General features: G+C 44.8%; 1 protein-coding gene across 4 annotated transcripts in view; it reads right to left on the bottom strand.

Annotated features, from left to right (window-relative positions):
• LDAH (lipid droplet associated hydrolase) overlaps positions 1–19,357 on the bottom strand; it is a 458,687-nt gene that overhangs the window by 416,626 nt on the left and 22,704 nt on the right. Inside the window, exon 1 of one of the 4 annotated variants that reach the window (XM_082249862.1) lies at positions 3,699–3,752. The exons of the other annotated variants lie outside the window; for them this stretch is intronic. The gene's annotated coding sequence lies outside the window, so the exon portion shown is untranslated. Of the gene's footprint in view, positions 1–3,698; positions 3,753–19,357 lie in introns of those variants that run through there. 4 annotated transcript variants of the gene reach the window in all.

Below are 19,357 nucleotides of genomic sequence, written 5' to 3'. Positions count from 1 at the left end.
CACAGGTCGCGGTGCGCAGCTCGCACCGCGACCTCGGAGCGGCCGGCACGGACTTCATATCATTGAAGTCAATGCAGGTCGCTCCAGGTCACCCCAAAGAAGCTCCGGACCCTTTTTCTAAGTCGGAGCGACTTGTGTCGCACCTATTAGAACGGGTCCACAGCTACTCTATGGCAGGCGACCTGTCAGGCGACCAGGTCGCCCCAGTGTGAACGGGGTCTTAAAGACTAAGCCTTTTTCTGACACTTAGGGCTCTTACACACAGGCGATCCGATCAGATCCACCTGTCAGTTTTTTAGGCGGATCTGATCGGATCCTCCATGCAGCTCTATGGGGCAGCGGATGTCAGCGGAGACACCTCCGCTGACACTCGCTGCCATCCGTATCCGATCCTGTCCGTGAAATCTGGACAGATGGAAACCCTATTTTTCCATCCGTTCAGTAATCGGATGTCGCCTGTCCACTCTCATCCGATCCCCCATAGAGGGCAGCGGGGGCTGAGACACCTCCCTCTCTGCTCAGCAAGCGGAGACAGGGCTGTCATCCGCCGGCTCAGCGGGGATTGAGGATCGATCGATCGACCGATCCTCCTACGGAGGCGGACCGTGTGAAAGAGGCCTTACAAGTTAAAATTTGTAGAAACTTACTTAGAACCCCCAAACATTTTATAAATATATATACACACACACACACACACACATATATATATATATATATATATATATATATATTTTTTTTTTTTTTTTTTTTTTTTAACAGAGACCCTAGAGCATAAAATGGCATATGTTGCAATCTTTTATGTCACACTGTATTTGCGCAGAAGTCTTTCAAACACAGTTTTTTGGAAAAAGATACTATTTCATGAATTAAAAGAAAAAAAAAACCGTAAAGTTATCCCAATTTTTTTGTATAAAAGATTACGCCGAGAATCCTGAGAGAATTGTGATCTTTATTCTAAGAAAAAAAAATTGTGATTCTCATTTTATCCCGAATCACGCAGCTCTAAGTCTGCATTCACATGTCAGCGTATGGATCGCGAGCAGAATCGCTGCGATTCCGCCCCGGGATCCGGAGATCGTTGCAAATCAAATCGCGGGACGCCTGTGCGATTTGCAATAGCACCCCAAATGCTGAGCGATGTTGCCACGATTTCCGCCTGCCGAATCGCGGTAACATCGCGCAAAAAAAAACGCGGGATGCATTACGTCCAAAAAAGTACAAGAGCTTCTTTGGAGCGTATTGCGTCCCGCAATTTTTTTTTGCGCGATGTTACCGCGATTCGGCAGGCGGAAATCGCGGCAACATCGCTCAGCGTTTGGGGTGCTATCGCAAATCACGGGCAACGCACAGGCGTCCCGCAATGATCTCCGGATCGCGCAGCGATTCTACCCGCGATCCATACGCTGACATGTGAATGCAGCCTAATGTGTCCAGCTGCTTGTAGATGTGTGTTTTTAATTTTTGATTTTTTTTTTAAATCAAAAATAACGAATAAAAAAATAACTATTATTAGGCTCCTCTACTATCATAAGAAGGCTTACGCACCCCCTAAGTGATACTACACTGCCAATGGCAGGTAATTTTCATTCAAAAAAGGTGAGATCGCCCACACCAACTGACAGATGGTTTCAAATGGGAGACGTGGCCAGATGGGCACTGCAAAGCCAAGAACTGTGGAAAACTTATAAAGAAAAGCAATTAAATATAAAAGGAGAAAATAAAAAACACATAGCAATTATGCTAAAATATTCTATAGGTGAAATGGAACTTTAAAGTAGATCTTCACCCAAAAATGATATTTTGCACCAATCAAATCCCCATATCCAGCACTTTAAAAAAAAGCAACTTTTTGTATTTTTTTTGTAATTTACTATTTTTTATTTTGCTTGTTTGGGTTTGCTCAAACCAAGCTGACAATATATGGATCAAAATTTGGCCAGTTCAGCAGGCAAATTTTGACAGCGAATTTTGGCTGGCGAATTTTGATCCATGTATGGGCTTGTTGGTTGTACAAATTGTGTACAACCAGCCTGTTGGGTTTTTCCCAAACAAACGGTGATGCCAGCTATAGCCAGCAACACTGATCATTGTATACTGCCAGCAGGGAAGGCTCCCTGATGGGGTAATCATTTTTTTTTTTTAGTTTAGCCAATTGGTTATAAAAATAAACTATAAAAAAAAATCAATTATGTATGGCCTTGCCTTAGGAGAGAGTGACGTTTCACTCTCCTCCTGCTGCCTCCTGGTATAAGAAGGCCTCATTTTTGTTTTTTAACAGCCCTTAAACTCCCCTCTATGTTATCCAATGTGTCCATTGTAGGAACCTCCTAAAATCGCATTCAAGAGCAATTCTTCTGACCACAAAAAAACATGCATAAACGCTCATAAACGTGCTCAGCATTTTTTTTACATTGCAGAGCTGATTGTAAGCAGGTGTAATTTTACAAAAACGCCCAAAAGCACTAAAAAAACGCGATTACAAAAACGCTGTTAAAAGTGCGTTGTTAAAAGCAGCAGTTTCCTGCCAGCAATCCAACGTCCAGAAATACTTTTTTTGAACGTCCTGTGTGCATAGAGCTTTATATTACATATTCCAGAAAGCAATAATTCCCCGTTCCTAGAATGGAGTAAACAAAGACGGTGCCAGATGGAAATCTGATGCCGTGTCTAATGAAATATTATTCTATGAATGGAAAAATGCCTCCTGAAAAACGCACCAATGCCTCCTGAAAAACGCACCATTGGTATCAAAAAATACATTACAATCCCCATTCATAAAATATGTAAAACGGACACGGTGCCAGATCTCGGTCTACACATGCGCAAGATCTAGCAGCACATCATTGGGGGGGGGGGGACCACAGAAACCAGTTAGGGCTTGCTCACATGTGTGGTAGCCCTTGCCACCCTGCTGGAAAGCATTCCACAGTGGATCACTTTTCAAAGGGTGCTTGACAAGCACCTAATTTAACCCTGTGAATGCCAAACCCCAGAGCTGCAATTCAAGCGCAATGCATGAGGTTGCGGCACGAACCCTTAGACTCACATTGGTTGCATGCGGTGGTGGTAAAGCCTGCCAAACGCGACATGCTGTTTACATTTTGCGTAGCCCTTAGTGGCTGCATGCCCTGGTTCACACGTGGTAGGGGGACAGTAAAACCATAGCTCAATTGCGTGCTTTTACTGCCCCCTAGCCACACAAAGCCTATGAAGCAGACAGCTCTCTGTGATGTAATAAGGAAGATGGTGGCGCAGCACAAGCCATGAAGTAGGAGAGCGGAGAAGAGGACAACGCTGGATCCACCGGGGCCTGGTGGTATATTATTCCAGCATAACAAAGTAACAAAGGTAGGGGGGAAAAGACTGAAATTTTCATTGGGAGGGTGAAGCTTGCTTTCAGTCATAATGAAATCAAACTAACACAGGCCAATCTTTGTTCAGACTTCAATCACTTGCATCCATGTACGCCGAATACATTATATACAATGCTGGGAAACAATTCGTTTTCTATGGAAGGCATATTAATATTTCTAGCCATCCCGGTACATAATCAAAAACATAAATGTCACCTAGATAAATGATGACAAATCTGCTTTTCTTTACGGGACCTTTCAACAAGGCTGGAAATGGTAACAGGTGTCTTTATTACATCACTAAGCTCATTAAAAGAGGGAAGAAAAAAAAAAAAAAAAGTTTACCTTTTCTGAAGTCCGAACCGATCACATGACTATCTGTAATTATAGAAGTGTTGTCATGACGCCAGACAACACATTTGGAGGCCGTTCAAGCTTCGCGTTGCTGCCTATACAGCTGTTTTTACATTAAGTCGTCAAAGAAAAAGTGCAGATTTTTTCCAGGCCTTGGTCATCCCAAGTTTACTTTCACAAAGGTGCTCTTTATGCCATACGCCATCTGCATTATAAAAGCTATGGATGCAAGGATGCACTTACAGTAAATATAGATTTCCCCTCTGCTGCTAAATAATTACAATGTAAATTGAGAGGGATCAAAGTTTTTCTGGGGGGGGGAGGGGGGGGACCGCATTTCATATCGTGTGCCCGCACTGCATGCCGAAGACGCTGTGTATGAATAGAATGTAGAAATTTAAAGTAAAATTTCAGAGTTCTGTTCCAGATAAAAAGTACAGATTTAGGCCTCATGCACACAGAAACGTTTAAAAAAAATGCCAGTGCTGCTGCCGGGAAAAAGCAGCTGTAAAAACGTGCTTTTAGTCGCTTTTTGACTAGCATTTACGGGGTTTTTTTGTACATTTTTTGTCATTAGGGTTTTTAGGGCGTTTTTACAGGGAAAACACTCCCTATAAAGTAAAAATGTCTAAAAACATCAGAAGCAGCTAAAAGCAGCTAACAGCTTGTTACAGCGTTTAGCAGCGTTTTTTGGCATTTTGTGTTTTTACAGCTCAACAGCTTCTGCTCCTGGACGCACAGGCTATCACTTTTTTCTAACGCTTATGCCTCCTGTGACGGTGTTCACTGTCACTGGGAATGAAAGACAGACAGTATGCTAATATCATCAGTTTAACCTCCCTGGCGGCATGATTCTTTCCGATTTTAGGTATTGAAAGTGGTACCATTATTTTGCATGTAATTCTTAACCACTTGCCGACTGCCTAACGACGATTTACGTCGGCAGTCAGCCCCTCATAGGCAGAGTGACGTAGATCTACGTCGCTAGCCTGTGAGGGTCTAGGGAGCTAGCGCGCGCCCCCTGAGGCGCGCTCCCGCGTGGTCACGGACCCCCCCACGCATGTGACTGGCGGACCCGATGTCCGCTGGTCACTCGGCGATCGCCGCTGCAGAGGGAGAAAGGCAGGCAGCTGATGTAAACAAGCCGCCTGTCATTCTCCCCTGTGTAGAAACAGTGATCATACGGTTCTACTATGTAGGACCGTTGATCACTGTTCCTACACCTCAAGCCACAGCCAATCACAGTTAGAATCACGCCCCTAGGGACACACACCACCCCTCCCTCTCAAAAAAAGTTAACCCCTTCACTGCCAGTGTAATTTTACAGTAACAGTGCATATGCATAGCACTGAGTACTGTAGAAATGTCACTGGTAACCCCAAAAGTGTCAAAAATGTCAGTCAAGGGTCCGATCTGTCTGCCGCAATGTCGCAGTACCGCAAAAAAGAAAAAAAAAATTGCAGATCGCCGCCATTACGCGTTAAAAAAAAACAACAACAAAAATGACAAAAATCTTTCCCTTTGTTAGTAAACGCGATAACTTTTGCGCAAACCAATCAAAATACGCTTTTTGCGATTTTTTTCTACCAAACATATGTAGCATAAAACAAATTGGCCGAAAACATCCTTTTTTTCCCTCAAACAGAGCTTTCTTTTGGTGGTATTTGATCACCTGTGCGATTTTTTTTGATCATGCGCTATAAAAAAAAAAAAAAGAGCGTCAATTTTGCAAAAATAGCAATATTTTTCAAATTTTTTTATATGAAATTCCCCCCAAAAAAATGTAAAAATCAAAATTTTTTAACATTTTCGGCCAATTTGTTTTATGCTACCTATGTTTGGTAAAAAAAAAAAAAATTGCAAAAAGCGTATTTTGATTGGTTTGCGCAAAAGTTATCGCGTTTACTAACAAAGGGAAAGATTTTAGTCATTTTTGTTTTTTTTTTTAACGCGTAATGGCGGCGATCTGCGATTTCTTTTTGCGGTACTGCGACATTGCGGCGGACAGATCGGACCCTTGACTGACATTTTTGACACTTTTGGGGTTACCAGTGACATTTCTACAGTAATCAGTGCTATACATATGCACTGTTACTGTAAAAATACACTGGTAGTGAAGGGGTTAACTTTATTTGAGAGGGAGGGGCTGTGTGTGTCCCTAGGGGCGTGCTTTCTACTGTGATTGGCTGTGGCTTCAGATGTATGAAGAGTGATCAACGGTTCTACATAGGAGAACCGTATGATCATCCTTCATACACCGGGGAGAATGACAGGCAGCTTGTTTACACAAGCTGCCTGACTTTCTCCCTCTCCCCCGCCGATCGCCGAGTGACCGCGCGGGAGCGCGCCTCCGGGGGCGCGCGCTCGCTCCCTAGACCCTCACAGGCTAGCGACGTAGACCTACGTCGCTTTGCCTGTGAGGGGCTGACTGCCGACGTAGATCTGCGTTAGGCAGTCGGCAAGTGGTTAATGTTAGATTTGTGGATGAAAATAACAAAACAATAACACGGACCCTCGGATTAAAGGACACTCAGGCACATCACACCAGTGATTACCTTCAGAAGTTAGTGGAGGATGTTCTAGAAGATTTTGAAATGACAAAGGAACAGATTTTATGTGTTGTGACAGATAACGCTTCTAACATGTTGAGCACAATTGAGAAGATGAACGCAGATGAAGAAGGTAACAAACAGATATTAGAGTAATGCCTCGTACACACGCATCGATTATTGGCCGGGAATTTTCGGCCAACGTCCGATCGGCCGATTTTCGGCTTGTTAGTTTGATGCTTTCGACAACCGACACCGACTTTTCGGCTGAATAAAATCTGGTGTGTAGGCTATAAAATTTTTGTTGGCCGTCAACACAACGGCCAATTTTCCGTCAGTCAGTACAGATTTCGGCAGACAAAAATCAGATGAGCAAGTCTGGGCATGCTCAGTGAAGAAAAAACACACGGAAAGTAAACCAGCACATGACATCACTTCTGAAGTAGAATTTTGTTGGCCGAGAAAATTCGTGTGCAGTATAGGCACATTTCAACCAACAAAACACAACTCTGGACAAAAGTCGGACGATCAGTCGGCCGACAATCATTGCGTGTGTACTAGGCATTAGAGGAAGTTTTTAACAACCCCCTATTTCCCCCTGGACTAAATATCAAAGCCTTCCATTGGTGGCTTAACAAGGGCCTATTTCGCATTGGACACTTCTTTAACTCCATGGGGCCCCTTTCTTTCCCACACTGTGTCAATTTCCTCAAAATGCCCCTCACTGAGAGATATCGTCACTTCAAGATATCACATTTCCTCGACTCCATATGGGACGATAAACCTGACCCTCCACAAATCTCTATTTATGAACGCTGGTGCTCGGAAGCCAGGGACCCAAGGGGAGGGATTTCCCTCATCTATTCAATACTATCCAACAGCAATGTCAAACCTGCATATGCGCTAGCCTGGGAGAGGGACCTGGAAATGGAGTAGGACCTGGATGACTGGGGTTTTCGCCTTCAACGCTCCTTTACAGCTATACTGAATGTTTCTCTCATCTAAGCTAATGTTAAATTGCTCACCAGATGGTACCTGGTCCCTACCCGCATTGTGGCCATGTTTCCAAACGCCTCTCCACAGTGCTTTAGGGGCTGCGGTTCATCTGGTGACCACTTGCACACTTGGTGGGCCTGCCCCAAGATTAGGCTATTCTGGAATACATTATTCCAGATCATTCGTAAAGTACTTGATCACCCGATCGCTCAGTCCCCACAAATTGCACTTCTCAACGTCAAGGTCCCTAAACTCTCTAAACCTGCTCAGAAACTCCTCCATTTTATGCTCCTGGGAGCCAAACTCACCATAGCCAGAGCATGGAAAACACCCAGGGTGTCCATCAGGGAAACCAAACTTAAGATCTCCTGGATCATGTCACAGGAAAAAATCTCTGGTATTATCAATAATAATGTGGTTAAATTTGAGATCATCTGGGAACCCTGGGCTAAATATGTACAGGTTTCTATTTGATCTGGCCGCCAGACCCTCTTTCTTTTTCCTCTTTTCTCTCCTTATTTCAGCTAACCTCTTGAGCCTCCTATGCTCTTATTCCCTTCTACCCCCTTCCAGTCTATCCTACCTTACTCCCCCCCCCCCACCCTTCTTTGCAGCCCTATCACTCTTGGGGGCTTTCTCTGGAAGGGGAATGTGCTGGACCCATATGTCTCGCCACCCATTGGGGGCATGGTGTCCCCTCATACTTCCCCTCCTGGAGATACCCTCCGCCTTACCTCGTTGTATATTGCCTGTGGTTTATTCTTGGGCTTTGCATCCCTCTATATGGGGACTCGACCCTCTGCATCCTGTTTCAGCTCCCATAGCGTGTTGGGGTGGATCTTTGGACTACCCTCTTTGACCTCAACACAGTCGGTTAATGGATATGCCCCCCCTCGAATGTTAGTACTCCTCAATTTTATATGTATGGTATTCAGGACCATGTCTAGCCTGATCGTTTTACCATGTTTGTTGTATTTTGTACTTGACTTTTTCTCAATAAAAATCAATGAGAGAAAAGAGTTAGAGGAAGACAGTTCTGCAAGTATTGGAGAAAATATAGAAACTGAAGAGAATGCTGACATTTTTTTAGACAACTTCGTTGAAGAAGCATTGAAGCTTGCTACTATTCATCATATGCGATGTGCGGTTTATACACTGCAACTTGCCATAAGAGATGGATTAAAAGATTGCCATGGAGCTACACTAATTGGCAAATTACGGCGAATAACTGTTGCAGCCAGGGCCCCGAAAACAGATGCAATTTTGAAAAGACATGCAGGAAAAGGAGCCATTTTGGATCAAACAACTCGCTGGGGAAGCACTTATTTAATGGTGACGCGTTTGCTTGAACTTAGACTTCATAGAAGACATGGACAATGAAAATCTTGCATTAACTGAAAACCAGTGGGCACAAACAAAAGAGCTGGAGAACCTTCTTTCTCACCCCTTCACTGTCACCAAGAGGTTGCAATGTGATGATCTAACCCTGGGTAAATTCCTCTTGGAATGGAAGAGCCTGTTATATTGCCTGAACAAAAATGGAGGGTTAATAGCTGAGGGCATTGCATCTTCAATGATGAAAAGAGAGAGTCTTTTGCTGGAAAATGAAATCTTGTTAGTTGAAGAAGCCATCCTTGTTTATCCAGAGATCGTTAGTGATGTGGCCAGAATAGTTACTGCAATGCCACCCACCCAAGTCAGTGTCGAAAGATTAATACAGAGGAGTCGGAGTCGGGGAGTCGGAGTCGAAAGTACAAAAAACGGAGAAGTCGGAACATTTATCTACCGATTCCACAGCCCTGGTTTTATTGCAGGTTTCTTCTGCAATAAACAGCCTGCCTGCTCACAGCAAATAACAGCAGATCTTTAGTTCCACTTTAAGGCCCTTTTTCACACTTGTGCCACTTGGGACTGCAAAGTCGCATGACAAATCGTACCACACGATTTCCAATGAGTACCATTAATATCTGTGCAACCTCAAATCGATGCAACTTCAAAATAGTCCCTGCACTACTTTGGTCTGACTTTGATGTGACTTGAGGTCCAAAGACCTCAACATTACACAGGCATTCTAAAATATAATGTAATAAATACTAAAACCAGAAGTGTCCAGCACGTATCACATTCAGCAGCGCTTAATATGTGTTCAACATATCGTGATCATATAGACCTCATATGAGAGGATTGTACCGCCAAACAACAGTCTCTATTTAAGGTAAAACCAGTTATTCCTCAATTATTCAGTCCTCCCGGTGTTCAAAGATGATAATTCGGTATAAACCTTCACCACACCATCCGTGACCCCTTAAGAGTGGGCACTCACCAGAAACAACATGGTAATACGCCTGTAAGCATAGGTCGCTTGAACCCTTGACACTCCGGACCACTTCCACTCTCGCCAGAAGAACTCCGCTTTCCAATCTCAGCCAGGGATCAGCTCATACCTTCATGATTACAGCAAAATTAGGAAGAGTTTTTGGGCTGTTCAGATTTTGAGTCTTATACATGTGTCGTTGTGCAGAGCCAGGACGTTTGCGGCCGCCGTCTCCTTTTTCTTCGAGCACCGTAACGCCGTCCGCGCACAGAGGAGCGCCGGTGACCATTACATCTCACAGGATTAAACTCTGGCGACCTCTGCCAGTTCCATAGCTCCAAACAAGTCCTCCACCTGCTTTCACCAGCAGCCTCCCGCTTGTTTTTTTTTTTTTAACTCTTATTCCAGTCTGGCCTGGAACGCAGGGTTAGCAAAGTCTACAGACTGACCCGGCTATACCCTCATCACGTCTTCCCGGAGCCTAAAATCCTACTCTCCTTCTTCCACACACCGGAGGCATACCGTCATCCACAACCACAGGCATTGCTTCACGTCACATCACCTCAAAGTCGCATCAAAGTCGTGCAACTTTCAGGTTGTACAAGTGTGGAAGGGGGCCTAAAGGCAGATGATTTTTTACCTTATTGCCTTCAGTAGGTCTGTCTTTTTTTTCTATATTAAAAAAATGTAACAAAGATTAGAAACCAAAAAATATTTAAATAAGGGCTCTTTCACACAGCCGCTCCGCTGTTGTTCTCCGCTGCGGGACTTTTTTTTTTTTTTCACGGAGCGGATGACATTTGTGTCATCCGCTCCGTATGTCCGCATATCATCCCATCCGTTTGCGGATGATATACGGACATAATGTAAGTCTATGGGGATTGCGGATGTCAGCGGATGACACCGCTGACATCCGATTTTCCTTCCTTTCCGTTTTTTGAACGGAGGAAAAATAGGGTTCTGTTCAGTTCCAAAAAACGGAACAGAACTGAAAGGAGGAAAATCGGATGTCAGCGGATGGTATTCCGCTGACATCCGCAATGCCATTGACTTACATTATGTCCGCAAATCATCCGCAAAAAAATAGGATGATTTGCGGACATACGGAGCGCCCGTGTGAAAGGGCCCTTAATAGAAAACAAATAACAAAACAAAAAAAACAGCCACTCTTTGAGCGCCGCAGGCTATATACTCTGGTACACAGATCAATGTATTCTGAGGGCGGCTATTGAAACACAACACCTCCGCCAGAGTGATTCCCACATTCGTCTCGAATGTGTGGATTGGGGAATCGGATACCTACGTTAGTTCCTCTGATTTTCTTTTAGTGTGTACGGGGCATTAGGTTCCTTTTCCAGTGGCAGTGTACGTGTCCTGCTTTCTGAGAACCAGTCGTTTCTTCTTTCTCAGAGACCAACTGGGATGCCACCCAAAACAATTCACCAGATGCCTTTACAAACCCAGATTTTACTTTGTAAATGTAGCTGTGACACCATCACTGTGGGAAGGGCTCAGCAGGCTCCACCCACTACAGGCTGCCTACAGAAATCTACAGAAGGGGGCGGGGATCAGACCAGTCACCCTGCCCAGGGAGAGAGAGCAGCAGTGAGGTATAGTTTCATACTGGATTACTGCACAGATTAGGAAGAAATATATAAAAATACACACACCTCTTGTATTTGGACAATATTTACAGAGGACTGGTTCACACCAGATGCAGTCCAGCGCAATTTTAATCTCCTCCGGACCTTCTCACACAGATATACTGTGGAAGGGCGGCCCTCCTGCGCAAAATCACGTACCTGTACGCGATTTTGTGCGATGGGTCTGGGGCACGCACCACTGGTGACCCACTCAAAATGTGATTGGAAATGGTGGGAGCCAATCAACGGGTCCAGCAGACCCAAAGTTCGCCGACACCCAGCCATCTCTCTAAGGAAAGACAGAATGATGGTCTACCTATGTAAACAAGGCACACCGCGATTCTGTGAGAGAGGAAGACGGAGATCTTGCGTTTCTGCTAAGCAGGAACATGGATCTCTGTCTTCCCCCAGTCAAAGCATCCCCTCACACAGTTAGAAAGCAATCCGTAGGAGCACATTTAACCCGTTGAGCGCCCCCCCTGATGTTAACCCTTTCCCTGCCAGTGCCATTAGTACAGTGAGCGTGCTTCTTTTTTTTTTTTTTTTTAGCACTGATCACTGTCCCCAAAAAAAAAAAAAAAATTGTCAGATTTGTCCACCACAATGTCGCAGTCCCCCTAAAATGACTGATCACTGCCATTACTAGTAAAAAAACAATTACATTTTTTTTTTACAAAGTCTATAAATAAATATCCCATAGTTTGTAGACACTATAACTTTTGTGCAAACCAATCAATATATACTTATGGGTTTTTTTTTTTTAAACCGTCTGTTTTTTTTTGTTTATAGCGCAAAAAAATAGAAATTTCAGAGGTAATCAATTTTATTTAGGCACAGCGTTGCATGACCGTGCAATTGTTAACCACTTGCCACACGACTATCTACGTCGGCGGTCAGCCCCTCACAGGCAAACTGACGCAAGTCTACGTCGCTTGCTTGTGAGGGTCTAGGGAGCGAGCGCGCGCTCCCGCTCCCGCGTGGTCACGGACCCCCCCGCGCGTGTGACCGGCGGACCCGATGTCGGCCGGCCACTCTGCGATCGGCGGGGGAGAGGGAGAAAGTCAGGCGGCTTGTGTAAACAAGCTGCCTGTCATTCTCCCCTGTGTATGAGAGATGATCATACGGTTCTACTATGTAGAACCGTTGATCACCGTTCATACAGCTGAAGCCACAGCCAATCACAGTAGAAAGCACGCCCCTAGGGACACACACAGCCCCTCCCTCTCAAATAAAGTTAACCCCTTCACTACCAGTGTATTTTTACAGTAACAGTGCATATATATATAGCACTGATTACTGTAGAAATGTCACTGGTAACCCCAAAAGTGTCAAAAATGTCAGTCAAGGGTCCGATCTGTACCCTGCAATGTCGCAGTACCACAAAAAAAAAAAAATCGCAGATCGCCGCCATTACGCGTTAAAAAAAAAACAACAAAAATTACAAAAATCTTTCCCTTTGTTAGTAAACGCGATAACTTTTGCGCAAACCAATCAAAATACGCTTTTTGCGTTTTTTTTACCAAACATAGGTAGCATAAAACAAATTGGCCGAAAATGTTAAAAAATTTTGATTTTTACATTTTTTTGGGGGGGAATTTCATATAAAAAAAATTTGAAAAATATTGTTATTTTTGCAAAATTTACGCTCTTTTTTTGTTTATAGCGCATGATCAAAAAATCGCACAGGTGATCAAATACCACCAAAAGAAAGCTCTGTTTGTGGGAAAAAAAGGACGCCAAATTCGAATTAGGTACAGTGTCGCACGACCGCGCAATTGTCCGTTAAAGTCACGCAGTGCCGAATCGCAAAATACCCCCTGGTCGTTTAGCAGCCAAATCCTCCGGGGCTTAAGTGGTTAAAGTAACGCAGCGACATATTGCAAAAAATGGCCTGCTCATGAAGGGGGGGGGGGGTTAAACCTTCTGGGGCTAAAGAGGTTAATCTTCATCAAAAGCACATGCATAGTGTTTTCCATGTATTCCAATGGACCTAGTTCACACCAGGGCAGTGAGTTCCAGTGCAGTCAACAAAAGTAGAACATGCTGCATTTTCTCTGCATCAAAAACACGCTGGAACACACATGTCCTGAATTGAGAAGAAAAAAAGAAGTGGAAAGAAAATGCACTGGCAAGCGTCCAAAAATGCACCTGGAATGTAAAATGTGTGAGCCGATCTTTGTATTGGACTTCAGTCCTAAAGTGTAACTCCAGTCAAAATTTTTACTTCATTAATGAGGAATTGAGAAGATTTTGAACCACGAAGATTTTATTGCGGTCCATGGGGAGAGGTCTCCTCACTTTGTGACACCAGAGGCCAACTTTATTTTTTTTAGCATACCTCCACTTTAAGAATTTGCAGCAAATATGTCACAGGTAGAGAATGTATATTGAACTTGGAATTCATAGAACTCCTCTCAGATCACAAGCTTCAGCAATAAAACTGGTCTCTTAATAAGTGTTTACCTGGGTCTGCTTTTTGTTTTACGATGAAGTTTGGCAGAAAATACACATTTCTTCCCTAGAAGTTGGCTTGTAAAAACTCCAAACGCCTGTCAGTTTAAGCAGCCTGCCTTGCACTGCAGACAATGTAGCAGCAATGGGCACTCCCATACACTCTTTGAGAAGACACCATGGGGTTGATTTAATAAAACGAATAAACTGTGCACTTTGGCAAGAGCAGTTGCTCCAGAGCTTAGTAAATGAGCAGAAGCTCTGCTGACTTCCATCATCCAAGCAAAAAAATACTGTTTTTTTTTTTCCCTTCCACATGATTGGGTATTCTTTGCAAAGTGTAGCTTCACCTCATTTACTAAGATCTGGAGCAACTGCTCTTGCAGTCTATCTGCCTTTAGTAAATCAACCCCACACACTCTGGTAGCTCATTCTGAGCCATATGCAGGTTGGACAGCACAAACTAATTTTCAAACGAAGAAAACACAAAAAACTGAATTTTTGTAAAATCTTACCTGTAAAATTCCTTTCTCTGAGTCCTCCGACAGTCGCCGCCACCTCTAAGTCATCACTATTGGGTATTGACTTCCGCTCTGCAGGAGTAGCTAGGCATAAGACTTAGTCAAAAGAACAAAAGCATTTGCATATACACACCCATGGGGGCTGTCCCACTGGTCAATACCCCCCTGCAGTGATCACTCCCAACTCAGTTTGGTAGAATAGCAGTAAGTGTACAAGAAAAAACCCCAAAAGAGGGGCGGGGGCGGCGACTGTCGGAGGACTCAGAGAAAGGAATTTTACAGGCAAGATTTTACAAAAATTCAGTTTTCTCTTACGTCCTCCGACAGTCGCCGCCACCTCTAAGTCATCACTATTGGGATGTCCCAAAGCAGTGTAGACATGAGGGGTGGGAGACGCAACCGTAGAAAAGGCAAAGCAGTACCCATATCAGAGAAAGGAACCTTACACACACAGTAAGAGAACCTTCTGGGCAACAGAAAAAGCTCAACAGGAGCAACAGCCAAGGAAAGCAAATAACCCAGGGGATAAACAACCCCAACAGTCTGGGACCCACAAAAAACCAAGGGTCCCTTATGGCACTGCCGCACTGAGAACTTTGCGGCCAAAGGAGGCATCAGCTGATGCCAGAACATCCACCTTATAGAATTTGGAAAAGGTGTGCACCGACGACCAAGTCGCAGCCTTGCACACCTGGGCCACCGAGGCTCGATGCCAGTAGGCCCAGGACGCACTCAAAGATCTGGTAGAGTGCGCCTTAACAGGGAAGGGCGGAACCCGTTCCTTCAAAGCATAGGCCTGTTCAATGGTCTGTCTGATCCATTTGGCAATGGTCGCTGCAGAAGCAGCCATGCCCTTCCGAGGTCCCTCAGGAAGGACAAAAAGGGAATCCGTTTTCCGAAAGGATTCAGTGGACGACAGGTAAACCCTGATCACCCTGACAACATCCAAGGAATGTAATGCAACCTCCTTAGGATGCTTAGGCTTCGCACAGAGCGAAGACAAGACAATGTCCTCATTAAGGTGAAACTCAGAGACCCCCTTAGGAAGAAAAGATGAATGAGGTCGCAAGGCCACCTTATCCTTGTGAATCACCAGGTAAGGAGAGCGGCAAGACAACGCCGCCAACTCCGACACTCTGCGAGCCGAAGTGATCGCCACTAAAAAAGCAACCGTCTTAGACAGTAGAGGCAACGATATCTCCGGGATGTTTTCAAAGGGAGAACGCTGCAACGCGGACAGAACTAAGTTAAAGTCCCATGGAGGTTCTTCAGGCGACCCCGGGGGAGAAACATCAACCCCCTCCGCCTCAGACCCCAGAGGGTCCAAGGATGAGCAAGACCCTGAAAAGGGCATGCCTGCCGCAGCAGCCACATCACCATCTGAATCAGAGGAGATAGATAATCTGTGTCTCTTCCTAGCAGCACGTTCAGCCATCAGTACCTCCATTTTGGACACTAAAGACGCCACAACGGCGGCCAAATCAGGTATAACAGGGGCCCCAGCAGGACTGGGGTCCCCCACCAGAGCTGGAGGAAATTTGCTGTCCTGAGATTCCATTGCCCAAGTTAGAAAACAACAGTGCAATAAAAGGTACTGGCCCTTTAATACCGCTGCGGAGTGCGCAGCCCACCGCTATATGTACAGTGACCAAAGACCCCCAAAAGGAGAAGAAACTGAGCCAGGAATGAAAAAACAGAAAGTTATGGAAGAGACAGTCTGCAGAGCCCCACAGAGTGTTACCACATCGATCGCTGCTTCAGAGGAAAAGGAAGTGAGGTCATAAGAGGCTGAACTATAAGCTGCAATAACCGAGGGAAAATGGCTACCTATAGAACTGAATGGGAGGCTTCGGGAAAATGGCCGCCGAACATGTGCTCGGAACGATCGGTCTGCCACACGCAAGATGGCGCTGGATGGCGCCAAAACAGCATGTAATGTAGCCCACAGTGAAGCCAGACATGCTTGCCCATATTAAAAATGGCGGACCACGTGGTTTTACCCCGCTGCGGCCGCCACACACATTGTCTGCACCCCCAGAAAAACACCGAAGTGACAGAGGGGAAGGGGCAGCAATACACAGCACCGCAGCGCATGTACAAAAGACCCCCGCAGGGATCGCCACAAGGATCCCCATACAGGCACAGACATGGGGAACACACAGCAACACAGGACTGCCACCCAAGACAGAGGCCCCACACAGAAGTACTTACCTGTACCAGATGGCGTGGGATGCCTCTATGAACGGAAAGCCCCTGTCCTCATCTGACAGGGAATGCCGTTAGCCAAGGACAGGGCACTGCAGCACCGCAGATGTGTCCAGTGAGGTAGCCACCTCACAGGCTGCATCCCTGCTGCGAGCAGGGATGGGTCATTCATAATGCCAGGACGAACACAAGGCCGAACGCTCGATGGCAGGCTGGGGGTCCCTCTGACCCTCTGCCCTGGAGAACCAGGGCGGTCAGTCTGATTCCCAGCTCCGCAAGAATCCATCTTCATCCGAAGAGTCGACTAACAACTAAAGCTGACAAAAGAAACAGCTAGTATAACAAGAAAAAAACTGACATTTTTAAAAGAAAATCAAATAAAAAAGATTAGAAAGGCTGAGACTGTAGCCCCAGCACAGGGAAAGCCTAACTACTCCTGACGCTAGGCAGAAACAAACTGAGTTGGGAGTGATCACTGCAGGGGGGTATTGACCAGTGGGACAGCCCCCAAGGGTGTGTCTATGCAAATGCTTTTGTTCTTTTGACTAAGTCTTTTGCCTAGCTACTCCTGCGGAGCGGAAGTCATTACCCAATAGTGATGACTTGGAGGTGGCGGCGACTGTCGGAGGACGTAAGAGAAATGCTGTTATTCTCAATGAACATCCTAGGTACCTCAAATCCCTTGGTATTTAGATATGCAAATATGGACCTAGCTTCTTTGTCCTGGGTCCTGCCCTTGCACCACCTGCTATTGGCATATCACTGATTGATAGCCTCATTTGCTAATAGTGTGGCTTAGGAGGCAGTTGAGCCAGGCTCTTAAACAGGGTTGATATCTAAAGACCAGATAATCCCAAGATTTGGGGGTTCACGTTAAATGTAAATCTATAGCTTTCCCATAAAAGTGGAGCATGGTCTTGCTCCTTCAGATCTCTCCAGCCTCCCTACTGGTCAATAAAGCTACCCATCGTATTAAAGTATAACTTTTTTTGTTTTAGATAGAGTGGAGAGGGATTAGAACACTTGTCAGTTTTTACTGCTCTCCATTTCCCCGTTAAGGAGATTCAACCTCTCTATTTGTCTTGTTTACCATTCATTTTGAAAGCAAAAGTAAAAGAAAATCCCAAATTTTGGGTTGTCCCCAGAAAAGTAATAGAGGGGAAATCTTCCAATGGGGACACTAGTTCTGGTGACCTGGGGGTCCCCAAAAAATTCCCTTAATTTGCCAGGATTTCCTCTCACTTCCTGTTTTGCAATGGGACAGGAAGTGAAGGAAAACCTCTGCAATGGAACACAGATGGAAAAAAAAAATCTGAAAGGGTTATAACCCTCCCATGCTCTATCCGAAATGGAAAAAAATTGCCTATAGTTCTACTTTAAAGGATAAACAGGAAAGCTTTAAAAGAGAAAGGGGCACAACTATACTCTACAACTACACAATGTAATGATATATTTAGGAAATTAAAGAGGACTCAGGAGTGTGAAAATTAGAAGTCAGCAGCTACAAATACTGTAGCTGCTGACTTTCTAAGGAACAGATACTTACCAGTCCAAGAAGTCCCATGCTGTCCTCCCCGCAGCAGATTCTTCTCAAGGTTGTCTATCTCCGGCACTGCCATCTTGAATTAGGAGCTGGCTGCGAATTCCTGATGACTCTCAGACACCTCATCACACTGCACAGACACAAGATCAAGGGGTGTAGGGAGACAGGTCCTGTATTCTCCTGGATTGGGTGATGTTATCCCAGGAGGCTGCAGGTAGGGGGCAAGGCTAAGGTAATGCCATCCTCTCCTAGGAGAAGATTGAGAAAAAGGTAGCACATATGAAAAAAACTACCTAATATCCTAAAGAAAAAAAAATTGCAATTTTGTTAGGGGTTGGGGGTAGGAAGAGAATAACAACTTTACTTTTTAGGTGAAGGTCCACTTTAAGCATCGCCACCAGAGAGGAGCGACTGATGTCCTCCAATGAAGTTCTTAAGAAAAGGATTTTTTGCTAAGTAAAAGACATTTTGTTTACTCCAGCATCCATTGGAGGACAGATTGTTCTGTGGAATGTCCAGAAGCAGCCACAAAATTAGGGGCAGGTAAGGACATAAAAAAATAAATACTAAGGGCTCTTTCACACAGGCGCTCCGTATTTCATAAAAAAATGGGATGAAATACAGACATAATGCATGTCAATGGGATTGCGGATGTCAGTGGATGACCATCCGCTGACATCTGATTTTTGTCCTTTCAGTTCTGTTCCATTTTTTGGAACGGAACAGAACCCTATTTTTCTTCCATTTAAAAAACGGAAAGGAAGCAAAATCGGATGTCAGCGGTGTCATCCGCTGACATCCGCAATCCCATTGACATACATTATGTCCGTATATCATCTGCAAACGGATGGGATCATATGAGGACATACGGAGCGGATGACACAAGTGTCACCCGTGACCGTGAAAAAAAAAAAAAAAATATCGGAGCGGCCGTGTGAAAGAGCCCTTATTGTATTTTTTCTGATGTCCTTGCCTGCCCCTAATTTTGTAGCCAATCTTTGTAATAATTAAAAGCAGGTGATCACACAACTGCCTGCTGGATCTTCTATCTGAAAGAAGCATCCACAGATGATGAGAAGTCCACCCCATAAAACTTAGTGAAAGACCAGGTAAGTAGCATTGTAGACCTATGAAATTGCTGCCTGATATCTGAAGATGGAGGCTGCAGAGTTTAGCTCCTAAGCTAACTGAGCTCTGAAGCATATGAAAAGCTATAGTCACTAGAGCAGCCTTTGTCAACCTTTTCAACACAGAGGAACCCTTGAAATAAATTTCTGGTCTCGGGGAATGTATCAGTTGTGGATTTTTTACAAATGTTCCCATCCATGTGTAAATAATTTCTCTCACCCACAGGTAGTTTTAAAATGGCTGCCGCATATTTAATGAGCCATGTGCTTATAGTGGGGAGGTGCAGCCATGTGTGGCCTG

This window comes from Pelophylax lessonae (genome assembly GCF_965119305.1).
Source record: "Pelophylax lessonae genome assembly, chromosome: 3".
NCBI classification, from domain to species: Eukaryota; Metazoa; Chordata; class Amphibia; order Anura; family Ranidae; genus Pelophylax; species Pelophylax lessonae.
The sequence above is the reverse complement of the archived record's forward strand: the minus strand, read 5'-3'. Positions and strand labels throughout refer to the sequence as shown.